The sequence below is a fragment of the Neopelma chrysocephalum genome, unplaced genomic scaffold, assembly GCF_003984885.1.
Source record: "Neopelma chrysocephalum unplaced genomic scaffold, ASM398488v2 Primary Assembly neopelma1_80b, whole genome shotgun sequence".
Taxonomy (NCBI): domain Eukaryota; kingdom Metazoa; phylum Chordata; class Aves; order Passeriformes; family Pipridae; genus Neopelma; species Neopelma chrysocephalum.
The window spans coordinates 11,833,848-11,851,613 of record NW_020897742.1 but is presented as its reverse complement, the minus strand read 5'-3'; the positions used below and the strand labels follow the sequence as shown (position 1 = coordinate 11,851,613).

The following is a 17,766-nucleotide window of genomic DNA, read 5'->3' as shown; positions in this document are numbered from 1 at the left end:
TTGGTTAAAAGAACCCAAGACCATACTTAAAAATGCTCTACCTAGAAAGAGAGTATGTTATCAGTCAGTGATGCTGTTGTTCCTGATTTTGTACACGTGGCCCTGTTTGTACATGTGGCCCTGTCGGCAGACCTCGATGATCAGGACGGTATCTACATTCGATATCGTACTGATGGAAGCCTATTCAACCTAAGGCGACTGAAGGCCCACACCAAGACCTTAAACCATCTTGTCCGGGAGCTGCTTTACGCTGATGACGCCGCCCTTGTTGCCCACACAGAAGCAGCCCTGCAGCGTTTAACATCCTGCTTTGCAGATGCTGCTGAGCTCTTTGGGCTGGAAGTCAGCTTAAAGAAGACAGAAGTTCTCCATCAACCGGCACCTCAGGAAGTCCCCCATCATCCCCACATCACCATTGGCCAATCAGAACTCAAATCAGTCCAACAGTTTAATTACCTAGGCAGCCTCATCTCCTCGGATGGTAAGATTGACGGGGAGATAGACAACAGGTTAGCGAAGGCATATTGTGCTTTTGGAAAACTCCATAAAAGAGTATGGCGTAATAAACACTTGAAGAAAAGTGCAAAGATCAGTGTTTACAGAGCCATAGTGCTGTCAACTCTTTTATATGGTTCCAAATCATGGGTCATCTACCGCCACCACCTGCGTCTCCTAGAATGCTTCCATCAACGCTGCCTCCGTACAATCCTAAACATCCACTGGTCAGATTATGTGACCAATACATCTGTTCTAGAACAAGCAGCAATCACAAGTATTGAGGCCATGCTACTGAGAACACAGCTGCGTTGGGCAAGGCACGTCTCCAGGATGAAGGACCACCGCCTCCCTAAGATCCTGCTTTATGGTGAACTTGCCACCGGCTGCCGCAAGAGAGGAGCCCTGAAGAAAAGATACAAGGACTCCCTGAAGCAACAACTCAGCCTCGGGCATATTGATCACCATAACTGGTCTACTCTGGCCTCCAGTCGGGAGGCCTGGAGACAGACCATTTATAACGCTGCTGATGCTTTTGAGAAAGCACGCAGGATCACCCTTGAGGAGAAAAGACAACGCAGAAAGAATCGTGCCTTGCAGAATATACCATCTAAGGAGTCTTTCTGCTGTGTCTTTTGCAACCGGACATGCCTTTCTCGTATTGGCCTTTTTAGCCACCAACGCGCTTGCAAGAAACGTGGGTAGAGCCCTTCCCAAATCTTCGTTCGCGAAGCCTAGCCATGATTACACGTGGCCCTCTAGTCACAGCATCTTGTCATAAAACACTCAGGTCCAAATTCCAAAGCACAGCACTTCCCTCTCCACACAGCCAGTTCCAGTAGACAACTCAAAACTCCAGAGTAGAAAACTGAAGGGAATAGGGACAGAGAAGATCCCAAGTTTGTGGTTCACCACAAACACCATGCTCTAATGCTTCTGTCAGCCAGTGAGAAATGCTGCTGGAGCTTACCAGCACCTATAACCCTTTTTTACAGGCAGGAGTTCCCTCTTCTTCACAGATTTACATATTAAAATCACCTATTTTGGTACAGACAACCAACTCTGGTGGTCCTACCAGCAACAACCTGTACATGAAGCACACAATACCTCATTGTAATCCGACTTTTAAATCTACAATTTACGCCCTGTATGATATCAATATTAGTAAAACTGTAGCTTAAAGTTTAATGGCTTTTCTTTTGTGGTTCCTGAGAAAAAAGCCAATTAAAAATCACACTCTGAGATGGCTTCTTCAAATTTTCCCTTGGAGGTCAACACACATCCTTTAAAGTCTGAAACTTAAAAAACACGTTAGTCTCTACAGACAGGAGGCCAGCACAGCCACTGTGAGGAAATTCTGGGCTTCTAATGTCTGAGAAGATGCCAAGAACCATCACACTGGTTCTGAAAATTCAGGAAGGAAAATATTTTAGGGAATAGAGACATTTTTATTTTTCACAAAGACCTCTGTTGCTGTTTGGCCAAGGTTAATAGCCAGGGATGAGGCTGCTAAGAGACAGACACGTACAGCCCCTACAGCAGCACCCCACGTCCCCATTCCTCCCTGCAGGACTTTTCCAATACACACCTTCAGTACAACCAGGAGAACAAACACCTCAGTTTGTGTGTCCTCCAGCACAAGAAATTAAAGTCTTAAGAACCATGCTTCCTCCTGAATGCACAAATGCAGAGGCAGGGCCGTTACAAAACTCTGATTTTATTATAACTTCATGAGTCAGTCTGTTGCCAGGAAGCCCCCCTGAACAAAAAGGAAAGGGTACAACTGACAGGGATGAGAACAGTTTCCCCATCCAAGTCCTCTAAATTTTACAGAAGGCACAGTATTTAAATGTAAGCTCTTACAAAAGTAATTCACTTGTTTGGGCATAATTCTAAAGTTAAACTTGTGGATAAAGCATAAAAAAATATCAGCTTGCCTTACTCTGATTCACAGGCAGCAAGCAGCTTGCATTTTTGGAAGGATCAATAGCACAAATAACAATTTTCTGAAAACCACACTCATCATTCTACAGTGTTTCTAAATTTTAAAATAAAAAAAATCCAATATTTCTTGGAAGTACAATGTCATACGTACAAACTACAGCATTTTTCCTATAGCCATGGGTATAAATAACAGCAGTCTTACAGGCATCGAAAGCATAAAAATTAGAAGCAGAGAACAAAGAAATTCTAAAATGAGCAGAGACAGTCTTTCAAAGCAGTGTAATACAAAGACTGAATTTTAAAAACACACTGTCTTATTCAGACATAAAGTAACATTTAGTTCCTCAGGAATCTGTCACATTTTCTTCCCCACCTTCACCAACCGTGGAGAAGAATTATAATTTATTATGAGCTCCCAGTTAATCAAACTAAGATTGAAATTACAAGCAAAGACAAAGAAGAGCAGATCTGGAGTAGCAAAACAACTTCAATGGGGAAAAAAAAAGCTCTGGAAAATAATTTACCCTTCCTCGTAAACTGAATATAGATAAGAGAACAGTCATACTGAAAAGCACAAGCTGGAAAACATTTATTTGTCCCTTCCCTTCACTCTCCTAAATGTAAGTAGGCAAACAGTATGGCAAAGGCTTAAACAATGCTTCCTGCTCTCCAGCCCTTTAACATGTTTACCCTGCACAAAGCCAGTTTCTGGCTGGTAGGAGTTTGATATCAACCTCCCACTTACTTATCTACAGTATACAGATTTTTACACTGTACCCATCTCCATGGTATCCAAGAGCCTTTTCACACTGCTCTCCTCCCACTTTCTCCCCACTTTGTTTCTCTCCTCCCTAGGGAAACTGACAGGAGAATTCCTCAGCAAAACTGTCACCTTTCCCTCTACATGCCTCTCCTTCCCCCGCTGCTTTCCTTTCATTCATTTGCATATTGTAATACCCAGTTTATTGCTTAAAATCCTAAAATGCCTTATGTCTCAGAGATTTTTCTTTAATTTCACAGAAAATCCCTAGATTAATCTTTGTTTCTTTTGGTTGTTCGAAACTTTACCTACACAGGCAATTTGAGTGAGAATCTTCACCCAAAGCAGACTTGGAGTGATTTCTGCTGTAGAAATCAAAACACAGGAGCAAACAGAGAGATTTACATGCAAAGTGGGTGGGGGAAAAAGACAAAAAAGAAACAGGTTTCAATTATGTTAACTGATGAATTTAACCTTCAGTTGTTTTATAAGCTCTCAGCTGGGAGTTAAGGCATTGCAATGCTAAATTAAAACTGGACTCATAGATGCAGAAACAGAATAAACAATACAGCAGGTAGTATGTCCTTAACATCAAGGTGCTTCCCTAGCAGTAGGTAAATTAACTGTGGTCCACATATGTAGCTAGGGAGACACATGTGGCAGGAACATAGTCTTTGCTTATGGTGCCAAGTTGAAAGTATCCTCAAATTTGGTGAAAAACACTAATTTTTGTTGTTGGATATTGATTTGGACCTATTTACATTTGTTTTCACTACAGGTTGCTGTGCATAGAGATATATAAATATATAGCTGTCATAATTAGTGTTCAAATTTTAACCTGTAGCTGTATAATATAGGTACTCAAAAAGCTCCTCAGAACAGCACAGGGTAGTTACATAGCTCTTGCAGTTCAGCAAGGATCATATTTTTATATGTTTACTTGGAAACTTTCCTTCAATTTCTTAAAAATAAGACAGATGAGTCCTCTCAGTTATTAGTATGCAATACCTTTTTTTAGAGTGGTTTAGCAAGAACTAGAATTAATTCCTAAAAAACATTTTAAATTTGGAAAGCACTAACCCCAAACCCAAAAAAGAAAAAAAAATCAAACCCAAAACCACCACTTTACACAGAAGTGGAAAAATGAGAAGGAAAATTATTCTACTATGGAAAAATGCCTCTGTGAAATGAATATCTATTCACTTAAAAGGATCTGCTGCACAAAGATGATCAGTCCTCTCTATGGTACCGAATGATAGAATGTTTTGCTCTCTATTCCACTTATAATTGGACTGCTAAGATGGCCATAGAAAAATGAGCTGGATACTATTTTCCCTTCTCCATTTACATTTCTTTCTGCTGAAAAATAAGTCAACTGAAAATGAATGTTTCAGAGGTCCATATTTACAGAACATCACACTCAGGAGTCCAAGTGCTTGATAGATGAAATTTAAGGTAGAAATTAACAAGGATTTATCCTGTGATTTGTAACTTGCCAGAAGAAAGGAAACTCAACCTGAATTTCATGTCCCAAGCTGAGACAAGATATTTTTCTGCTTTTTTACATCCTAGAAATCCAGTGATCCCAATGACTAGGAAGTCAGAATATACCCTTTTGGCCATGCCAGACACACAGATCCTCTTCATGGCCCTTGTGGTCATGTTCAAACATTTCCAAGGATTGCGTCTGAGAGAGCCCCTTGTGCTACAAACCTCCCTCCCCCAGAAAACTATTAAATATAGCATGAGGCATTTTGATTGCAATAATATGGTAACATTCAGAAGAAAACATGTCAAAAATATACTGGGAAAATCCACATCAATTTATAAAATTCCAGAGAAAACATATTCCAGAATTTGAGCTTTACTCATACACCGACAGCTGGAAAGAAATTGTCCTTGGGCAGAGTCAGCCACCAAGGGTGCTTTACATCTTCTGTGGCAGCAGTATAGTACTGGAGAGAATTCAGGTTAGATATTTAGGTGTGATCCAGTGAGTGAGTTCCTATCTTTTTGTCTTCCAAATGATTTGTCACTTCTTTGGAAAAGAGAGGCATCTCCTAGACCTTGCTACCTGCACTGCTCTGTGCTAAGCATTGCTGTTTTCCCACCATCTCCACAAACCTCATGGAATGAATTATGACTGTTTTCATTCTAAGGATCATATTCATTCCATCTCTGTATTTGCTTTTCCTTATATTTGTCTCAGGGCTTTTGTTTTAGGCAATATTTCTTTGTCAGCTACTACAGAGACCTTTTTGAATAATGTTTGTAGCTAAAACTTAAACCACTGGAAATCCTGTGCTCACAGTCCTCTGAATGTCTTTTGCCTCCTATCATTACAGAGGCGTATTATACTTTTGTTTTCCCTTTTTTTATTGTTTCTTTCTATTTTGGACTTCATACCTGAGGATTTAGGAAGAATTTCTTTACAGAGAGGGTAATCAGACATTGGAATGGGCTGCCCAGGGAAGTGGTGGATTCTCCATCCCTGGAGGTTTTTAAGATGAGACTGGATGTGGCACTTAGTGCCATGGTCTAGCAACTGCAGCGGTGTTGGATCAAGGGTTGGACTTGATGATCTCAGAGGTCCCTTCCAACCGGGCTGATTCTATGATTCTATGATTCTATGATTCTATGATTTTAGATGTCTCTGTCCCATTGACATGTTACAAGAAGGTCCTACTTCTCTGGAATCCATTCACTGCTGCTTCTTAAGCAGAAAGGAAGCATTTGGGATTTGGCTGTTCACAGCAGCTAATTATGTACTGTCTGTAAGGGTGTCTGACTCCAGACAGGGTGTAAAAAGTAGGCAAGGTTTACTGTTCACAAGCTGTTGGGTGACATAAACCATCATAAATCAAAAGTTAATCATTAGAGCATTACGGTAATTCTTTCAGAGCAGACAGGCTCATGCAAGACAAGGGGGAACAGTTTTAAACTAAAAGAGAAGAGATTTAGATTAGATATTAGGAAGAAATTCTTTACTTAGAGGGTGGTAAGGCACTGCAACAGGTTGCACAGAGAAGCTGTGGATGCTCCATCCCTGGACTAGTTCAAGGCCAGCTTGGATGGGGCTTTGACCAGCAACAACTTGGTCTAGTGGAAGGTGTCCCTGCTCATGACAAGGGGGTTTGAACTAGTTGATCTTTAAGGTCCCTTCTAACCCAAGCTATTCTATGATTCCATAATGATTCTATGCAACCAGGTGATGAAGTGCTGCATCAAGTTATTGCCTTCAGCAATCTAAAAATATGCAGTTGGTTCAACCTACCAAATCTGAACTTCATTCCACTCCCACAAACATAATTATATTTGGTTAAGCTTTTAAAGGGGCACCTAGGGAGTGTATTAATAAATACCTGTTATTGTTTCTGTTCTTCTACAAACTCAAAAGATAACCTCAGATTACCAGTGTGTCTCTTCCGTATCTCACTTGACGCTGTTCTTGATACAACCTACACCAGCATCAGTAACAATTCCAAGTTACTCCTAAAATGAGTCCTTGAAATATCTGGCTCTGGAGGAAGAGAGCACAGGACCAGAGGCACCTGCCCTGCCAACCCACATGTGTTCCCTGTCAGAGCAACACAGACCCCACTTATAATGGCAGAGCTAGCACAACTAGAAAATATTAAAATACTAAGACTCGATATCTTTTTGTCTATCTGGTACTGCTCAAAATAGTAGAGATTTTGCAAGATCTTTCAATCATTCCCTGTAAGCGGTCAGCTTCTCTGCCCTCCTGAGGAAACAACCTTTCCTCTTAGCTCCTGATGAGCTGCACCCTGCTGCAAAGGCAGTCTGTGCCAAAATGTCTCCCACCCACGGCAGTGTGAGTAAGAAGCCTGTCTTATCAGTTTATTTCATTGTATTCTGATGAGATGGCCGAGACTTGTCCAATTATATTTCTTCAAGATTTTACCAGATTGCTATTGTCCAATGTTCAGTTTCACATATACGCCGGTGAACCTTCACGTTAATTTAATGTAAAAACAGAACTTGCTAATAATTCATCTGTTTTGTGGGGTTTTTAGTAAAAGTATTTTCTTTTATCATCCTCTACCTTAGCTCACCATTCCCAAGTAGATATCAAGAAGATAAATAAAACATGATGATTTTGTGGAAGGGAGAAGCTACACTGAAAATAGATAAATCATGTTGGCCATATATCAAATACAATCTCAGAAATATTTGGAAAATATTACAACACCCATACTAATATATGTTCTTTCAGATTGCATTACATCTCAAAAAATGCAAATTCTCTACAACCCTTTCCATGATTAAAGAAAGCATTGGCAACAACAACTAAAGCAACATTTTCTTAGTGGAGTTTTCATCTAAAGGTGACAGACATTTAAGTAATGAGGAAATTACTGACTGCATTTTCTATTTTGTACATCTGAATCAAAACTAAGAGAAAGAAACTCTAGAAGAAGGGGTATAGCGTTACAACAACCCCGGATAGCATAGCTGATCTCCATGCACTATGATTGACTTTGTTACTCCTTCTACACAAGTCACCATGACAAGTAAAGCTGAAACACAGGCTTGATAATTTTTTGATGACCCAGGAAAGAAAACATGATAACCATTATGACACTTTTAAGTGTAATGTTAGCATGAATCTGTATTAGCATGAACTAATTATAATTGCCCTACAATTAACAACTACAATTAATAACTACAATTATAAACATGAATCTTTTAAAAGTTATAATCTGAAGTATAATCCCTTCATGTAGCTTTCATAGGAATATAATTATCAGCCTAAATAGAGTAACTAGGCAAGCCTGTGGGGAAAAAACTTATGTAGACTGGAATTAGCAGCACATCTAGCTCTGAAGTGGCTCAAAATAATACCCTAAGACAGTCTTTTCATATTTAATGCTCTATAAAAATAAGTGGTGGTACTGGCAACAGCCACAAACCTTATTTATTTCTGACTTTCACTTCAGTATTTAGACACTTAGAGAACAATACATCAGCAACAACAAAAAACTCCTTTCACTTGTCACAAGTTTACACTCCTGACTGACAGAACAAGACTTTGCTATAGTGATCCGTATACTTGTGATCTCTGGGTCCAATTACCATAATTGGCTGCACTTACAAGAGAATCCACAAATTATTTAAGATGCATCAGACTAAACATAGCATGATAAATACAGGTCTGTTTGGAACACTCCACTTTGTTGTTCAAATAATTGCACCATTGCACCATTGTCCAAAACTATGACTTCAAAAATCTGGAACAAACAATGTCAAAGTTCTCTGAAGCTGAGAGATGATGACCCCTCAAAGTGCTCTGAATCTGTGAGATGATTATGTTGTCCCTCCCAGGCTAACACTGCTAGGAGGAAGAGACCAAGACTGTTCAATTGATGCTTTAATTCCTTTTTCCAAAAGCAAATGAATAGGAGAATAAACTTCAGGATAAAACCAACTGCATTTTCAACTTTCTTTCAGATGAAGTATTCCTAACCAACTCATCCTATATACAGTCATTACATACACTTTTGCAATCGGACATGTCTATCTCGTATTGGCCTTATTAGCCACCAGCGTGCTTGTAACAAATGTGGATAGAGCCTTTCCCAAATCTTCGTTCGCGAAGCCTGGCCATGACTGACTGACTGTGACTGACATACACATTAAGCAATCAACATAAACAAATTCACTTTTCTCCAATCAGACCTGAGAAACAAGCTTTGGTGTAAAACAGAAATCACAAACATTTCTTCTGTTCCCACCACGAGCAGCACAGGCATCTCCTACCTAATGGCAATAGCCTAGATGCAAGATACCCTATCTCTGGAGTGATAGGATCATGTGGATCATGGTCACAGAAATAACTGTAGCAGATCACTAACAGTCCAAAAGTTGGTCACAACTTTCCACAGACTCTCTGAAGAGGCAAAAGCCCAAGCCTTGTCTTGTGCTGAAGGAGGGATGGCCACAGAGCACCCTCAAAGCAGGGACTGACAAAAATCTCACCAGTGGTGGAGGGTGGCAGCTAGTGATTTTCAGGTGCTGGAAGGTGACTGAGCCTTGGCCACTGGTCACAAAAAGGATGTAATGGGTAATAGTGGTTGGTTATTCCTTTCTGTGCAGACACTTACCATCTGACTGGACCAGCAGTCTCAGGAGTTTGCTACTTGCCTGGAGTCCAGGTCCTGCATGTCCTACAGCAATTGCAGAGGTTCACCCAGCTCCTGCATTACACCCCTGAGCTGGGCATCCAGAAGGGTCACGGAAGGGAACACTTAACTGGATACAGCAAATCCATGGGGCGGGATAGAATACATTCAAGAGGTCAAAGATGATGACTGTGAGTCCTCTCCCTGTCATTTTTAGAAGGTGGTCACCTTCTCAGGTCAAGAGATACAGGGATCCTGAGACAGAGAAAAGAAGGCTAAAGAATTGCACTGAAAGCATTATGGAGAAGGCAGAGCCAGACTCTCCCCATAGCTGCACAGTGAAGGGACATGAGGCAGTAGCTTTGCATTGCAGTAAAGAAAGTTGTGACTGGACATCACAAAAAAACCTACAAGAGATTTTTATTTTTTTGTGTGTGGAATCTGCATTCTTGAAGATTTTTAAAACTCAGATAAACAAAGCCCTGAGAAACCTGCTCTAATTTTGAAAGTAGCCTGCACTGAGCAGAGACTTGGACTTGATGACCTCCAGGAGTCTCTTCCAATTGAAGTTATTTCAAAATTTTTATATATTAAATTTAATGTATTGATACAGTCAAATATCACATTAAAATGTAAGATTAAAATGCATCAGTTCCTCCATCCGCCTTCAAATATAATTTTAATTGGCATATGTAATTTCTATTTCTACTAATGAATCTTAAATTTGAATAGTGAGGACATTTACATCCACCTGCAAAACTCAAAAGCCTCATAGAAGCATAGCAGCTTTAGGAGCCAGCTAAAGACAGGTATTCCCCCAGAAGTTACAAAATAGTCATTCCAGTGCTGTAATTGTTTAATTCATTGAAGAATAAGCCATGGTGAGTTATTTGGCACAAGAAGTTGCTGTTATGATTTATTTATCTTTAAGCATCTGACTGAGTTTTGAACAAATAAAAATTCTAGAGCTTGATATATAGTGGAGCAGAACAAACATCTTCATTTTCATTCTCTAAAAAATACAAAACAAGATAGCGACTGTTCCTTTTTTCTCCCTGCCCTAATCTATTTAGACAAAAAGGATGTATGGGCCTTGCAATGCCTGGACTGCGAGGTCTCCTAGTTGGAGAGGATGATACTCCAGTGGAATGAATAAACAGTGAGGTTGCAGGCATGGAAGCAGCCCCCTCCTCAGGGAAAAGGACACCCAGATATTACTCTTGTTATTGTAATACCCTGAAGGTCTAGACCAAACTGGTGCAGGTAAAAGTCACTATGGAGCAAGGCTACACCAAATCACATCAAATGTTAAGCCCTTTAGTAGATAGGTCCTGGCTACCTTCCTGGGGAGTTGTGGAATATGTTTTTATTGTGGCTTGTCACAAGAGATCTTTTTAATGCACCATATCAATAAATTATGTGATTCAAAAGCACAGATTATTGAGTACAAGGTAAATGCCAGGGAATCCCAAGTGATATTTCTCCTTGCTGCTCTGGAATTGTATTTTAGATTTATGTGTGAAGCATACAGATCTTAAATATTTTGATACCTGTATTTGCACTGCAGAAGCAAATGCATTAAACTGGTAAAATTGAGTAATAGTCCTTCCGTGCAACTTTTTTTAGAAAGAAACTAATCTTCATTAAAAATGAAAGTTTATCGTTTTGTGCTAGGACTTGGCAACAAAGATCTCTCAATGGCCTGCTTTATTCTTCTGTGTAGGAATCACAGGCATGCAAGGATATTCCTTTCAAAAATTATGAACAAGGTGACAGAGGACATTTTAAGTATAAAAGTTACCTCAAAAAAAATTTTAAAGGAAACATCCTAACTGGTTACCTGCATTTATGGTGCTGGTATCACAGATCTTTCCTGATGAAGCAAAGAATAACTCATGTACCAGAAGTGGGGAATCATTACTTCATCTAGCAAGGAAGTTACCTAATGTTTTATAATTTATTAGTAGTTTAGCTATGACATATGGTTACTTTTAGAAGCTATTTGATAAATCCAATTTCAAGTTTATTAATAGCTAAAAATAGATGTCACCTATATATTTGGGGGAAAATGAAGTCCCCACTGTATTAGGACCAGAGTCTGTTAATACTATTTCATATTATATGTAAAAGGCAGGTTTTATACATTTGCTGCTTTGGAGAAGTTGAGACTCTAGACATTAGTAGCACTCTCTATCCTTGATAGGACAACTGCTTAGATAAATCAGATGTCTGATATTTCATCTAGCCATTTCCTTTGGACAGGTAAAAGATGATCTGAAAACTGGGAACCAGGCATAGTTTTTCCAACAGTTGCTTTGTTGTTCCATGTAAGTCAAGTCCACTCAGTCATCTTTTGGCCCAACACACAAACGGAAGTAGCAGCATGCTACAGAATCCATGCATACACAGAACTGGGACATTTCCCTCCTGATGGGCACCTGCAAGTGATGGCAGAAAAACAGAGAAGGAAGGGCTATTTTAGGAATACTTATTTCATAGATTTAGGTTATACAAATTTTTCATGCAAAGAAAACAAACAGAGAAGGATGCCGTGCCTCGTTCATGCCCTTGGCAATGTTTGATAGCACAGGGGGATACAGATTTCAGAACACAAAGCAACTACCCACACCTCCTTCCCCAATGAGCAGGTATTTGTATGGAAATAATAGCTTTCTCTTTAAGACAGAAACATTACCCATGTTTCATTCAATGCTGAACAACAGGATAGCTTATTGCAAGCCCCAGTCATCTGGGGAGGTTTTGCTGAAGGTGGGATAAAACAAGGATATGTCTCAGTAAGCACGTCAAAATTTTTTCAGTCACAGTTAAACAGTTTTGCTTCTGGCGAGGATTGTTGAGGTACAAGACTGCATCATCTGTGCAGTCAGTCTCTGAGAATACAAAATGGGAAGAGCTGTAGGGCGATTTTAATCTGTGAGCTGATGACATTACACAGTTAAAACTATGTAGCTTCATTACATTGCTCTAATCTTTGATCAGTTTAGTGTCTACATACCACTAGATGACCAAAGATGCATACAAAGAAAGGGTATTTTTGATGCTTATAAAAGTGGAAAGATAGATAGATGTAAAACACATATAAATATGCCTATTTGTCTGCAGCTGATGCTCCTCCAGTGCTATGGAAGGAGCCAGGGGAGCCTGGGGAATCCCCAAGAGTGTTACAAAGCTGGTAGTCAAAGACCTGATACACTCTTGGGGATAGTCTTAAAGGGAGCACTGGAGATGACAGTGCTGCCTCACCTCTTGAGATAGAAGCAACAGAGACACAACTTATCTGCAATATGGAAAACTGAGTTGCAAGTCAAACGTCTGCCAAATAGAGATGGTAGAATCTTATCTTTTAAAAGGCTTCCACGAGCAGTTATTGTGAGATTACATTCATCTCTGATGAAGATTTTCTTGATTTTGCACAATTAGCAAAATGTTACTCATACCACAAAGAGCTCTACAATTTACATTTCAGAGGTCTTGCAAAAAAAAAAAAAAAGGAAGTTCCTGCCTCTTCACCTCTTTACTAATAGTCATTTAAGTATTTTGTACAAAGTAGAATTACTTTCACAGAAAAATGTCCCCAGTTTTAGAACACTGGAGTGGGAGAGAACTCTCAAATTTATCAGAGGAGTATTTGGACCTGTGCCACCTACATCCCAGGACAACATGCCAAGTACTCCTTTAAAAAGAAACAATTACCCTCTTCTTCAGCTCTCTATGTTTTGGGGGTTTTATAGGGCTTGCAAGGGGCAGTGGGACTGCACAGCATTAATTAGTTTTCTGACCAGGACAAATTTTTTACTGTTTTTATTTTTTTTTTTTTGTGATGCTTCTAGGGTCTTCATTTGCCATTAGAGAAATAACCACATGAACTGGTGGAAAGGTAGGGGAACATTATTTTGTTGGTAAATGTATATATGTGGAATGACTGACCTTTTATGTATGCATTTTTTTAACTAGAAGCTGAAATAAATGTAGTTTTAGGGGATTTTTGTTTTCTTTCTGTCTTGGCTATCCAGTTGAAATAGCTTGTTTTCAGCTTGTTTGTTTTTATTTCTTCCTTTCATGTTGTTTTCAAGGAAATGTCACTTCTCAAGAACAAAAGGTTAAGTCACGCAATGCTGAACTATATAATCAGTCTGCTTGACAAGCCTAGGCTGCTGAAAATATTAAAGAATGAGCACCCAACTAGTAGACAAGCCATCTCCATTGACATAAGTTCCTGTTTCAGTATTTTAATTATTCTCATGGGTCATCCCATCTTCAGACACGTCAGCATTGATGTTGCCTCATCACTGGTAAACACCAGCAATTTGGGTTTTTTTTCAAACCAGAATCTAGAATTAACCATGAAATTGCTTGAGTCTGTCCCAGTTGCACTGGCTTGATGAAAGACTACAGGGCTCTGTCACTCACTATTTGTATTGCTTACTGTAGACAAAATATTTTTAAACAAGCCACCAAAAATGTTTTGACACCAGACAAGATCCCAAAGTATAAGTGGCCTGTTTATTCACACAAATATCCTGTACAACTAATGCAACATCCTACTGAACTTCAGACTGCCTTAGATTGATCAGTTTTTATTATTCAAATGCAAAAAGCCACGAGGTAACTGCAGCTAATTTGCTGCTTGGAGCGCTTGGAGTAAATGTTATGAAAAGTTGGGTGTTTGTTGCAATCAATACAGATAGCAGAAAAAATCAGAATGCAGTTAAATGCTAGGAGTCTTTGGATGTTTCAAAATATCACCCTAGATTCTTTCAATTTTTAAATTGTTTTTAATTTTCCTGTGATTATTTTATACTATCCCATGGAAGCAATGGCAATTAATTTTGTTGATCTCATTTAAATACCAAGAGAAGATATTTTGATCTGTGAATTAGAACAGAAATGTTATTGCTATGTGACATAGTGTGGAAATTCATATTAATGCAAACGTGGGGGAAAAAAAGTGTTAAATAAAATAAAGTACTACTTCAATACCTGTGGGTATTTCCCTTTGACCCATCTTCAGGAAAGGATGCTCCTTTACATTCCATACTGATTTTTGTGACAGATAAGTAAATGCTTTCTGCCTTTTGAAGGTGACCTGCTATTTGCTGTCCATATTTTTTCATATCTAAAATAACAAGACCAGGAGGAATAACAAAATTACGTAAATGATCACACAAGGCAATCTTTTCAACATTGTGTTACTGATGAAAATTCGTTTTATGACCTTCCTGATATTCACTTGTGAAAATAAATAGTTAATTCATGCTGGAGTCCATTCAAATTTAAGTATATGACATGGTCTACTCTTGATCACAAAAAAAGCACCATGAATGCTGGTCCACTGTGCAGTGCTGTATTCCTCACTGACATGTACTGTGTGCTTATCATCCCTCCTAAAAAATTTGAACAATTGGAAACGGGAAACAGACACTTGGCATTCTTTGCTAGGAATCAGACATTTAAAAACAAGAAAAACGGAAAGTCTGAATGTGATTACAGATTGAACAACAGGTATCAGGGGTGAAAAAATGTAAGCCTTTGTTTGAGGTATTTGCACAATAAGATCAGAATAGTGTAAGATTCATAAAAATTTATATATCACTGGAGGAAACATGTAACAAAATATCATTAATTAGCCTCATAATAATACAATAAATACTCCAGGGGTCATATGTGCTGGCTCTTTGACTCAGCACACAGATGCTCATTACAGTTCAATATTTTGTTGTGATTAATATCCATTCAAAAGTCACTTACTTGAGCACTGATTCAGCAGTATGTCCACATTTAATCACATATTTAACTGTAAAATATATGCCTTAGTATTTTTTTTGGGTTGCAGCATAGACATAATTACTACTAAAACTATTATCAAATTAATAAATATTTAAATTAGTGAATCTAATAATATTTACCACATACACATTTGGGTCATAACTTCAGAACCAATGTGTATTTCAGCTGAAAAATTTAACACAGAAGTACATAATAAAAAAAGTAAACAACTGTCCCCATTTGCTACCATTGCATATGGATAGATAGGCATGCTGCTGTCAACAGTACTCATGCAGTTTATACATTTGGCACTTCCTGCATCACACTGTGCATCCCAGCCTGTCTTACGGTGGCCCTGAGCATAGTTTATTACATCCATGACATTTTTGGAACCTTTTGCTGAGAAAGAGAAATACCAGACTGGACACTAGAAGATTACAACTAATTGCCTACTGGTTGGATTCATCAGTATCTTTATGTTTTAGCATCTAAGGGCAAAATTCATCCTTCAGGCACTGCTTTGAGAAAAGGATGAGGAAAAGTCACTAAAGCAGAAGCAGTCCCATGAGGATGCTCTGCAACTACAGAACTGCACCAACAGCAACCGCTTCCGCTGACTCAGTTACACTGGAGCAGGTGGGTCTGGAATAAGAGGACAAGCTTTGCCAAGGGTATAAAGGAAAACAGGAATATATAGTGTACGTTCCCGTACATGTGTTTATAGTTTTCACTCCAAAGTTTTTTACTAAGGTAAAAAATGATGACCAAGAAGTTGTAAGTAACTTACTTATAATTTTTAAACTAATGCTAGTTATAGTCACTATATTTTTGATGCCCACTAATGCAAATAAGATGATAATTTGGCCCTACTCTAAAGAGTTACAACAACATAGGAAATGCAGAAGAGAAAATAAAATGTGCAGCACCATTCCTGGGATCTGGGAAAAATGTTTTGCTCTCTGCTGCTTTGCTCAGCATAAGCGCAAAGAAGGGAAAAACCCCATAAAGTTCGAATAATTCAGAAAAACCCCATAAAGTTCGAATAATTCAATGGTCAAACTTGCTCTACCAAGTGATGCAAATCAGATAAAGCATAAAAATTAATCTGGATATGATTCCAAGTAACCCAATAGTCTTTCACAATATCAGTACATTACTGATGACATTTGTTATAGTAATAGTATTAATAATCTTTTGTTCTTCTACTTTAAGAGAACATTTCTGATTTACTACGGTGAAGGATATTACAACAGACTACTGGTGGGTTTTTTTCAAGGAGGGGTGATCAGGTAAACCAGAGGAGCACATAAACTTTGAATGCACAGCCTAAAACACCAGAATTTTTCACACTTTCTGATACTTCATGTATTTTTTCCAAACATGTAATTAGCCTATATATTTCCATATACACCTTTACATTCTAAATGGTATCCTAGATACATTATTCAATAAACCCTAAAAATAGTAGTGTAAATAGACAAAACAGTAACTCCTTCATCTTCCCACATTTTTTAACTGATTAGACAACATTATAGCTTTCACAGAAGCAAATACTATAATTAAGTCTATCAATTTCATTACAACTTCACTATTTTCATCCTCTCATCTTCCTTCTCCAAAATTATCCTTCTATAGCTGGTTTCATCCAAAATAGCACCTGGAATGCATGATTGTAATTTGTGGCTTATTGTGAAGGCTGTTTTTAGAAAAACCATTAAACACCTGTTCATCCCTGTGAATTGGGCATACAGGATAAAAGAAAACAAAGAGGGGCTCACATGCAGCCTTGGGGATGGGTTGCCTGGGGAAGGTTGCTGTGATTCCTGCAGTCCCTACCTCTCTCTACCCACACTCTCTTTGTTGCAGAAGTCACACCTGCCTGGGAGGAGCTCAGCTATCAGATCATCAAGCAGCAGCTGCTGAGTAGCCCCTATTTGCAGCACAGAGTGCTGGGAGGTGACTAAAAGCGATGAGATGATGCCATGATGCTGCTAGCAGAAGAGGCTGTCCTACTCCTCCTGCCTGCTGCCCAGGCACCTTTTCATGTGCTCATTTGGCTACTTATTCTGCCCGATGCTAAGCCCCTTCAGTTCACTGAGCTGGCAGAAAACAAATCCAGAAATAAATGAAAAAAATAGTTAATTTCTGCTGGCATACTGAGCTAGATCTTAGCCTCAGGGAGAGAGCAGGACTGCACAGGTAGGAATGAGGGAGACATGAGGCAGAGAAGAACCCTCTCCTCTTATGTCAGCAGGACCAGTGGCTTGAGAGAGAGGAGGTCAGTGCTCTCTTCTGAGCTCACTCCGAGTTAACCAAGCACCTATTTCAACAGTAAACACTTATGTTAGATATTTAAAAGTTAGACCAAGCCCTTTAGAGAGGACAGGCCCAGAACTGAGGGATAATAATCTCAGTGGGAAGGTGAGGACAGCAGGCAGGTGAGGCCAGGGCAGAGAACCCCCTTGTCTGTCTGAGTTGAGGCATTCACAATGGCATCTCTTCTCTTGAGAGAAATTTAGAAGAGCTTAAACTGAAACCATCAAAATTTAACAGAAAAGGTAAATAGTTACTTTGCGAGAATTGGAAGAATAGAGCAGAGTCCAGAGAATTTTCAGCTGCAACTTTTTGCTCAGTGCC

General features: G+C 39.0%; 1 protein-coding gene across 6 annotated transcripts in view; it reads right to left on the bottom strand.

Moving 5' to 3' along the window:
- DLGAP2 (DLG associated protein 2) overlaps positions 1-17,766 on the bottom strand; it is a 402,991-nt gene that overhangs the window by 384,806 nt on the left and 419 nt on the right. The window lies entirely within an intron of this gene.